General features: G+C 61.0%; 1 long non-coding RNA gene and 2 pseudogenes across 2 annotated transcripts; all 3 read right to left on the bottom strand.

The window, feature by feature from the left end:
- On the bottom strand, positions 1–1,975 carry LOC128774636 (melanoma-associated antigen 9-like; annotated as a pseudogene).
- Positions 1,976–3,368: 1,393 nt separating this feature from the next.
- Positions 3,369–4,613, bottom strand: LOC128774635 (melanoma-associated antigen 10-like; annotated as a pseudogene).
- A 256-nt stretch (positions 4,614–4,869) lies between these two features.
- LOC128774631 (uncharacterized) lies at positions 4,870–8,264 on the bottom strand. Of its 2 annotated transcripts, none has more exons than XR_008419068.1 (3): positions 7,925–8,264; positions 5,136–5,238; positions 4,870–4,979 (listed from the first exon to the last, which is right to left on the bottom strand). It is a non-coding gene; the product is annotated as an uncharacterized LOC128774631 (long non-coding RNA). The 2 variants fall into 2 exon arrangements; XR_008419067.1 differs by lacking the exon at positions 7,925–8,264 and adding an exon at positions 5,920–6,256.
- Positions 8,265–10,089: the final 1,825 nt, after the last annotated feature.

The raw sequence follows: 10,089 nt of genomic DNA, 5'->3' as shown, positions 1-10,089 counted from the left end.
GTCAAGGTGTCCTCAGAGTAGGGTCTCAGTTGGTAGGCCCCCTTTATTGCTTCCACTTGCTGCTTTGGTCTCTTCCAACTGTTCCTTTTGCTTAGATGGTCCGGCTCAGATAGCCCCCAAGAAAGAGTCCTATTTTCTTGCCCCAGGTCAAGGTGTCTTCAAAGTAGGGTTTCAGTGTTTAGTCCCCCTTTGTTCCCTTCCCCCTCTTCCCGCTGTGGTCTCCTCCAACTGTTCCTACTTCTTAGTTGGTCCTGCTCAGATAGACACGCACCAGTAGTCCTGGTTTCTTGCCACCGGGTCAAATTGTGTTCAGGATAGGGTCTCAGATGGTTGCCTTCCCTTTTATTCGTTTCCCCCACTTCCTGCATTGGTCTCTTCAAAATGTTAATGCTGGTTAGTTGCTCCGGCACAGATAGGCCCCAACAAAGAGTCCTTTTTTCTTGCCCCCAGGTTAAGTTCTACTCAGAGAATGGTTTCAGGTGGTTGCCCCCCTTTTATTCCTGCTGCCCCCCGCACAGTTCCTGCTTTGGTCTCTTCCTACTGGTCCTGCTGATTAGGTGTTCCTGCTCAGATAGGCCCCAACAAAGAGTCCTGTTCTCTTGCCCCCAGTTCAAGTTGCCCTCAGAGTAGTTTCTCAGTTGGTAGCCCCCCGTTTATTCCTACCCCCAACAAAGTTCCGCCTCGGTCTCTTCCACCTGCTCCTGCCGGTTAGTTGGTCCTCTTCAAATAGGCCACAACAATGAGTCCTTTTATCTTTCCCCCAGGTCAAGTGGTCCTCAGAGTAGGGTTCCAGTTGGTAGCCCCCGTTTTACTCCAGCCACCCCTCCCCAGCACACACTCCCATCTTTGGTCTCCACCAAATATTCCTGCTGGTTAGTTGGTCCTGCGCATTGAGGCCCGAGCAAAGAGTCCTGTTTTCTTGTCCTCTAGATCAAGTGGTCCTCAGAGTAGGATCCCAGTTGGTAGCCCCCCCACCCACTTTCTGCTTTGGTCTTTTCCAACTGTTCCATCTGGTTAGTTGGTCCTGCTCAGATAAGCCCCAAAAGAAAGTCCTGTTTTCTTGCCCCCAAGTCACGTTGTCCTCAGAGTTGGTTTTCAGTTGTTAGCTCCCCTTTTATTCATGGTGGCCACACACTTCCCACTTTGGTCTCTTCCAACTGATCCTGCTGGTTAGTTGGTGCTGCTCACGTATGCCCTGATAACGCGTCCTGATTTCTTGCCCCTAGGTCACGTTGTCATCAGAGTAGGTCTCAGTTGGTAGCCCGCACGTTCCACACCTCCTCCTCAGGGGCACAGTTGTTCTCCAGGAGGACCACCCCCAAGACCAGCACCAGGAGGCTGGCCGTGGGCATGCCCTGCCTACTGCTTAGCATCCCATCACATATCAGGCCAAGGATGGTGACCAGGAAGAAGGAGTGGTCTCTGGGGTCCACTTCCCTCACGTCAACACCAAAGACTAGCTGCAGATACTCGCAGGCTTGGTGGAAGATCACGGAGACGTGGTCCTGGTCATCTTGGCTGACCGCCGCCAGCATCTCCGCCTGTGTGGTCGGTCGGCTGCTGAGTGCGATACCTGAGGAGCAGGAATGCCACCAGGTCAGCCAGCTTCAGGCTGAATGCGTCTGGGAGCGAGGGCTGGGCTCCTCCTGGGTCCCCTCTGCTGCTGGACCCCTCCTCATCGGGGCTGCTGGGGTCCTCATCGGACTGGCTCCACGGAGCACCTGCCATGTCAGCGGGGGAGGGGCAGGCACTCGGAAGGCTCAGACTGACTCTGTTGAGGGGCCCAGGCTCCCTCTGTCCTCCTTCTGCATCCTCGCCAAGAATGGCCGCAGGACCCAGGCCCTGCCCTCTGCCCACTTGAGGTGTCCCAGCCGCCTCCCCCCGCCCACACACACACACACACACACACACACACCCCGTGGCTGTGAGACTCCGCTGTGGAAGTCCGGCCCGACTTGTCCACCCAAATGCCCATCCTGCCCATGGCCCTTCACAGAAGGACGCGGGTGCCCGAACTCTGGCAGGTTCCTTCTGTGTGTCCTAGGGACCTGAGTCCTTCGGTCCTCCCCCCCATGTCCCCACCTGGACTCCCTAGCCCGGCCCGTGCCCCTGCCCTTTCTGACCTGGGATCCTGTCCCTCACCCCAAGGTCCTCAGCTCCCTCAAACCCCCGAGGTACAGTTGAGTGGACGCAGCCTGCGGCTGCCCTCTCCAGAAACCCCGGGGCCTCAGCGGGGCCTGAACGCCTCTACCCAGGGTGGGTGGGTGTAGTAGGCCCTACCGCTCTCCCTCAGGTCCAGACACCAGCTCCAGGAAGAGCCTGGGCCCGTCCCTCTGGGGCCCCGAGTCTACCACCCTTAGCCCCGCTGGGAGAAGGGCTCCGCCTGACCACCCTGCCGGGGTCTCTCGGGCTGCCGGCTGGACTGACCTGGATTCCGGGATGGGGGGCCGGCCGTGTTCCCTCACATGTCGACGTGCACGCCTTGCTGCCCGGCCGGGCCCCTTCTCTCTGCCGGCCCGAACCAGGCATCCCAGACCGAGGCCCCCACCTCTGTCACCATCCTTTCCGGGATCCTCACCTTGACTCTGACCGGCTCGGGCCGTGCCCCCGCCCTCTGCACAGCTGAGTCTGTGCGCCTCAGATCCAGGCTCTCGCTCCCCGACTTCCTGGAGACAGAGGCAGGGAGCCCACCGCAGCCACTGTCCCCTCCCCGCTACATTGTGATCAGCTGCCCGGAAGGCATCGCACTGAACCGAGATCCCAGGCCAGCCTGGCTCGGGCAGGGCATCTCCACTGCAGGGCTCCCCCCCCTGGAGCCCCACCGCCTCAGCCTTCTTTCATTTCTTCTGCTCCTCTTAGGGGACCTTTCCCTGCCTTCCCATGGGGACCGCAGCTGCTAGATAGTCACCTATGGGCGAGACGTGTCCTGCCTCTCCTAGTGTCCTCACTGCCAACACAGGGCCCTTCCGAGAGTGAGCAGAGCTCGGCGAATGTCCGGCCACAAATGTCCCAGTGAGCTGGGGACCTCTGCTCAGATCGGGTGTCTCCTCCTTTCTTGGAGACCCAAGCAAAGGCAGGCACACATCTCTATGTCCCTTGTCCAGAATGACAGACGACAAGGGACGAGAAGCAAGAACGAACATCTTTTACTTCTCCATGTCCTGAAACCATCCGTTTACTGCCAAGGTCTTCACGTTTGCAAGACATCCCTGTCTGTGCCCAGCCCAGGCACCGCGATTCCCTTCTGGATCCCGAACGAGGACGGAAGGGTTCCCAGCTCGTTGCACCAAACGGCAAAACTCTGACTCTCGAACACCTGTGGCGTGGGTGCCACTCCCACGCTGAGCCCGAAGCTCACAAAACCTTCTGTGACAAGGAACAACATCTGAAAACTTCCTCGAGGAAACAAAGATCGATTTCCGAGGCCACGTAGACAGAGAACAAGAACCCACCCAAACGTGCTCTTGGCCCCGCTTTCCCCCAAGCCGCCCTGGCCCTCCACTACTCACAACGCCCAGCGCCCGCTCTGCTCGCACTCGCAGGCGAGAAGTGGCCTGGCTTCGTGCCCCGCAGGAGAAGCTGCTCGACCCCAGGCGGGAACGGGCCCGGCTGCCCCTCGGGCTCAGGCCCGCTCTTCCTCATGGCTCACAGCCTCTTCGGACAGACACGGAGACCCCGGGCTGCCTGCTGTTGACCGCGAGGATGTGCTGCAGCACTTGCACGCCGCTGGTTTCTGCGTGGGCCCTGGGACCCCACAGGAACTCGTAGCGTGCGGGCTCGCTGCCGGGCACCTGCCGGTACTCCAGGTACCCTTCCTGCACCCAGACTTCGGTCAGCAGCTCCCTGGGCTCCCCATAGAATACGTGCTCCCTGCCGGCATACACCCCCATGACCCCCAGCGCTTCCCACACCGCCTCCTCAGGGGCACGGTCGTCCTCCAGGAGGATCACCCACAGGACCAGCACCAGGAGGCTGGTCTTGGGCATGCCGTCCCTACCACTCGGCGTCCCATCGCAGCTGAGGCCCAGGATGCTGACCAGGACGTAGGAGTGCTCGCGGGGGTCCACTTCCTTCACGTCGACTCCAAAGACCAGCTGCAGATACTCGCAGGCTCGGCGGAAGATCACGGGGAAGCGGTCCCGGTCATCTCGGCTGACCGCCGCCAGCATCTCCGCCCGTGTGGTCGGCTGCTTGGTGCGATACTTGAGGAGCAGCAGCAGCACCAGGCCGGCCACCTTCACGCGGAGCGCATCTGGGAGCGAGGCCTGGGCCCCTGCCGGGGCCCCCCAGGTGCTCGACCCCTCCTCATCGGGGCTGCTGGAGCCCTGGTGGGACTGGCTCCCCGGAGCGCCTGCCATGGCACTGGGGGAGGGGCAGGTGCTCCGAGGGCTCTGGGGAGGACTCGGGGACCGGGCAGCAGCAGATCCCTCCTCCAGGGGGACCAGAATGAGGACAGAGCAGGAGGAGGACAGGGAGGAAGAGGAGGAGGAGGAGGAGGAGGGAGACGGGCCCCCCCTCTCCTCCTCCTCTGCTTTCTCCTCCTCCAACTCCACCTCCTCCTCTAACTCCACCTCCTCCTCCAACTCCTCTTCCTCCGACTCTACCTCCTCCACCTCCAACTCCACCTCCAACTCCACCTCCAACTCCTCCTCCTCCAACTCCTCTTCCTCCGACTCCACGTCCTCCACCTCCACCTCCACCTCCACCTCCACTTCTTCCACCTCCTCCTCCTCCACCTTCAACTCCACCTCCTCCACCTCCAACTCCACCTCCTCCACCTCCAACTCCACCTCCTCCACCTCCTCCTCCACCTCCTCCACCTCCTCCTCCACCTCCTCCACCTCCTCCTTCTTCAACTCCACCTCCTTGCTCTCAGGCTCTGGCAGCGGTGCATCCCATGGCAGCGGGACCTCTCTTGGCTCCTCCTTAAGCTTGCAGAGCGCACCCCTCTCACCCAGGGGCATGATGGTCGCGAGACCCTGAAGACAGATGAGGGGTGGCTCCTCAGGGGGAGGCCCAGCCCACAGAGCCCGAGCTCCCAGGCCTGAGAGCGGGGCCGCGTGGGGGTTGGGGGCCGAGGGGTCCCCTCTGGGGTGGGATGGGCGAGCCCCCGGCCCCACGCGCGGAGCACGCACCTCGCCTGGACAACCGACTGCCACGCGGCCGCGCCTCCTCTGCTCTGTGACCTCGGGACTCCTGCCTCAGACCAAGGCCTCAACTCCAGAGCTCTCCGAGCCCCTGGAAGACGGAGGGAGGGAGGGAGAGACGGAGGGAGGGAGGGAGGGAGGGAGGGAGAGACGGAGGGAGGGAGAGACGGAGGGAGGGAGAGACGGAGGGAGGGAGAGACGGAGGGAGGGAGAGACGGAGGGAGGGACGGAGGGGGCGCCTCAGGGTCTCAGGGTGGGTGCAGACCGCGTGCACCGCCCCGGGCCCCCACCCCCCACTGCGGCCAGGAGGTTCTGGCCAGGACTCTGGGCGCCCCCCCACCCCGGGAGCCCCCACCCCATCCAGCCTGGACCTGCCCCTTCTGGGCCTCCGCTGACAGCCAGAGCGGACCCGAGCGGCAGGGCAGGCCTCCTGGGCCCTACGTAGGTGTCCTGGGCTGGGAGGCAGCGCCTCCTCTCTCCCCTGCACCCCGGCCAGGGCCCGGGATCCTGCCTCGGCTGACCGGGGTCCAGCCCCGCACACCAAGGCCCTCCCCTCGCCCAGACCCACCGCGGGGGCGGCTTTCCGATGGCGGCCCCGGGGCTGGGGTCCAAGGGGCCTCCGGCCGTCCTCCCGCACGGCTCTCCCGGGGAGCCCCGGGCCCGCTGCCTCCCACCAGAGCCCTCCCGGCCCGGCGAGGTCCGGGCCAAGGCGGCTGGCGTCGCACGAGGCGACCAAGTCCGGGGAGGCCCGGGGCCGATGGCAGGGGCTCACATGGGTTCCTTGGGGTCCCTCAGCCCTGTCCTCTCGTCCCCATCCGGACTCCCTGGGCGGCCTGGGCCTCGGGCTCTGCCGCCTGACGCCGGCTCCTCGCGCGCAACCAGCTCTCGGTCGGGCTGGGACCCAGAGCCCGAGGCCGCCCACGCCTCACGCCCTGGTCACAGTCGTCGTGGCCGCGCCACCCTGCGGCCTCCACCGCCGCCCCCACCGCCGGACTCATTCCCCTCTGGGTCCCGGCTCCCTCGCTCCTCCCTCTGGGCCTCACCTCGAAGCCCACGAGGCTCGGCGCCCTTCCCGCGCCCGACGGGCTTCGAGGCGCAGGCCGGAAGACGCCGACGACGCCGAGGCCCCCTCGCCCCGCCCCGCCCCGCCCCGCGCCGCCCCGCCAGTCTCTTGAGACCCGGATGCGGAAGTCCAGACACCCCGCGGGGCCTCATTCCCACTAGGGGCTTCCCTAGGCTGCCGCTAGGGGTCGCCTTCCGGGCCGGGGCCTCCGTTCTGGGGGCCGGAGTCCCTCCCTCGGTGCTCCCTCCGTGGCCTCCTGCACCCCGGGGATGGCCTGGGCGCGTGGCCGCTGACGAAGGGAACTCGTGCCCCTCAGACCAGGGTCCGAAGGTCTCTGGGACGCACCGCCCAGGCTCAGTGACGGGGCGCCCGCCACCTCTGGCCACCCGATGCAGGGGCTCCCCGGGCCTGCGGCACGGACTGACTTCGTAGCTCTGGGCTGGGGTGGACCTGGTCTCCTGACAGCACCTGGGCCCTCCTCCCCTCTGCCCGCCGGAGCGGCTGCTCCCGACCGACAGCGGGTCCTCGGTTCTCCCCAGCTCACCCATCCGACCCCCACTCCCCGGTCCGGGTGATCCGAGACCCGGATGCCCAAGTCCAGCCTCGCCCAGTGTCCCCATCCCTCCCGGGGGCCTGCGCGGACTGACTCTGTTGTGGGGTCCTGGCTCCTTTGCCTGCAGATCCCTCTGCTCCTCATTAGGAATCGCCCCAGGCAGGACACGGGCCCTGCCCTCTTCAGAACTGAGGTGTCCCAGTGCTCCCCCCGCCCCCTGCGCCTCCTCCGGTGTCTCTGAGACCCGGCTGCGGAAGTCTGGCCCGACTCTCCTCCGCGAGTCCCCATGCCTCCCAAGGGCCCTTCTCAGAAGGCGTGAGGTCTTGAACTTTGGGACGTCCCCTCTGTCCTGGGGACCTGAGTCCCTCAGTCCTCCCTCTGACCCCCACCTGGACACCGTGGCCCCGTCCTGTGTCCCTGCCCTTTCCTGACCTAGGATCCTGTCCCTCACCCCAAGGTCCTCAGCTTCCTCAGATCCCCGAGGCACAGTTGAGTGGACGGGGCCTGCGGCCACCCTCTACAGGTAGCCCGGCACCGCGGCCCAGGCTGATCTCCTCTCCCCGGGGCGGGATGGGCCCTGCGGATCTCCATGAAGTCCCGACACCTGCTGCAGAAGAGCCTGGGCCCGTCCCCGCTATTATTCCTGCCACCCCGCCACACACACTTCCGACTTTTCTCTCTTCCAACCGTTCCTGCCGGTTACTTGGTCCTGCTCAGATAGGCCTGAACAAAGCCTCCTGTTTTCTTGCTCCTAGGACAAGTTGTCCTCAGAGGAGTGTCTCAGTTGGTAGCCCCCCTTCTATTCCTCCCCCCTCTCTTCTTGCTTTGGTCTCTTCTAGCTGTTCTTGCTGGTTGGTTGATTCTGCTCTGACAGGGCCCCAACAAAGTGTTCTATTTTCTTGACCCCATGTCAAGTTGTCCTCAGAGTATTGTTGCAGTTGGTAGCCCCCACCCCCCCGTTTATTCCTGCTGCACCGCCCCCCCCCCCCCACACACACACAGTTCTTGCTTTGGTCTCTTCCAACTGTAATCACTGGTTTGTTGGTCATGCTCAGATATGTCCCAACAAAGAGTTCTGTTGGCTTGTCCCCAACACAAGTTGTCCTCAGAGTAGGGACTCAGTTGGCAGCCCCCCTTTTACTCCTGCTCCCTCCCACTTACCGGTTTGGTCTCTTCCAACGATTCCTGATGTGTAGTTGGTCCTGCTCAACAGGCCCCTATAAAGAGTCCTGTTTTCTTGCCCCCTGGGTCAAGTAGTGTTCCGAGTAGGGTCTCAGTTACTAGGCCCCTTTCATTCCTACTCACCACACTTCCTGCTTTGGTCTCTTCCAACTCTTCCTGCTGGTTAGATGGTCCTACTCATACTGGCTCCAAAAGAGTCTTAATTTACTTGCCCGCTTTGTCAAGTTGTTCTCAGAGTATGGTCTCAGCTGGTAGCCCCCCTTTTATTCCTGCCCCCCAGTTCCTGCTTTGGCCTCTTCCAGCTGTTCCCACTGGTTAGTTGGTCCTACTCAGATTGGCCCCCAAAGAGTCCTATTATCTTGCCACCAGGTTAAGTTGTCCTCAGAATTGGGTCCCATTTGGCAGCCCCCCTCTTATCCCCCCCCCCCCATTCCCGCTTGGTTCTCTTCCAAAGGCTCCTGCTGGTTATTTGCTCCTGCTCAGATAGGACCGAACAGTCTTGTTTTCTTACCATCTAGATCAAGTTGTCCCCAGAGTAGGGTCTTACTTGGTAGCCCCCCCTTTATTTTCCTGCCCTCCCACACTGTCTACTTTGGTCTCTTCCAACGGTTCCTGCTTGTTACTTGGTCCTGCTCAGATAGGGCCCAACAAAGAGTCCTATTTTCTTTCGCCCAGGTCAAGTGGTCATCAGAGTAGGGAGTCAGTTGGTGCCCCCCTCTTTTATTCCTATTGCCCACCCCACACTTCCTGCTTCGGTCTTTTCAACCTGTTCCTGCTGGTTAATTGGTCCTGCTCAGATAGGCCCCAACTACGAGTCCTATTTTTATTCCACTAGGTCAAGTTGACCTCAGAGTAGGATTTCAGGTGGTAGCCTAACCCCTTTTATTCCGGCCTCCCCCTTCCTGCTTTGGTCTCTTCCAACTGTTCCTATAGGTTAGTTTGTCCTGCTTGTATATGTCTCAACAAAGAATCCTATTTTCCTGCCCCTAGGACAAGTTGTCCTCATAGTTGTGTTTAATTTGGCACCCCCCTTTTGTACCTGCTGACCACCCCCCCCACACACACACACACTTCCTGGTTTGGTCTCTTTCAACCACTCCTGCTGGTTAGTTGGTCCTGTTCAGATAAGGCCCAACAAATATTCCTGTTTCCTTGGCCCAGGTCAAGTTGTCCTCAGAGTTGGGTTTAAGTTTTTAGCCCCCCTTTTATTGTTCCCCCCCCCCACACTTCTCACTTTGGTCTCTTTCATCTCTTCCTGCTGGTTAGTTGGCCCTGCTCAGATAGGCTGCACCATGATTCCTGTTTTCTTTCCCCCTAGGTCAAGTTGTCTCCAGAGTGGGGTCTTAGTTGGTAGCCCCCTTTTATTCCTGATCCACCCAGTTCCTGCTTTGGTATCTTCCAAGTGTTCCTGCTGGTTAATTGTTCCTTCTCAAGTAGGCTGCAAGAAAGAGTCCTAGTTTCATGCCCCTAGGTCACGTTGTTCTCAGCGTCTGGTTTAATTTGGTAGTCCCCTTTATATTCCTGCCACTCCTCCAAACACACTTCCTGATTTGGTCTCTTCCAACTGTTCCTGCTGGTTAGTTGGTCCAGCTCACATGGGCACGAACCAAGAGTCCTGTTTTCTTGCCCCCGAGGTCACGTTGTCCTCAGAGTAGGGTGTGTGTTGGTTGCCTCCCTTTTTTCCTGCCCCCCCCCACTTCCTGCTTTGGTCCATTCCAACTGCTCTATTGGTTACTTGGTCCTGCTCACATGGGCCACAAAAGGGAGTCCTGTTTTCTTGCCCCCAGGTCAAGTCATCCTCAGATTAGGGTCTCAGTTGGTAGCCCCCGTTTATACCTGCCCTGGCAAACTTCTTGCTTTGGTCTCTTCAACCACTCCTGGTGGCTAGTTGGTCCTGGTCAGATAGGCCCCAACTAAGAGCCCTGTTTACTTGCCCCAGTTCAAGTTGTCCTCAGAGTAGGGTCTTAGTTGGTAGCCCCCCTTTTACTCATGCCTCCCACACTTCCTGCTTTGGTGTCTTCCAGCTCTTCCTGCTGATTAGGTAGTACCGCTCAGATAGGCCAGAAGGAAGAGCCCTGGTTTCTTGCCCCCCAGGTCACGTTGTCCATAGAGTAGGATCTCAGTTGGTGTCCGCTTTTATTCCT

Source organism: Panthera pardus, unplaced genomic scaffold, assembly GCF_024362965.1.
Source record: "Panthera pardus isolate Hobbes unplaced genomic scaffold, ASM2436296v1 HiC_scaffold_346, whole genome shotgun sequence".
NCBI lineage: Eukaryota > Metazoa > Chordata > Mammalia > Carnivora > Felidae > Panthera > Panthera pardus.
Note: the sequence above shows the minus strand (reverse complement) of the source record. Positions and strands in the feature narration are given on the sequence as shown.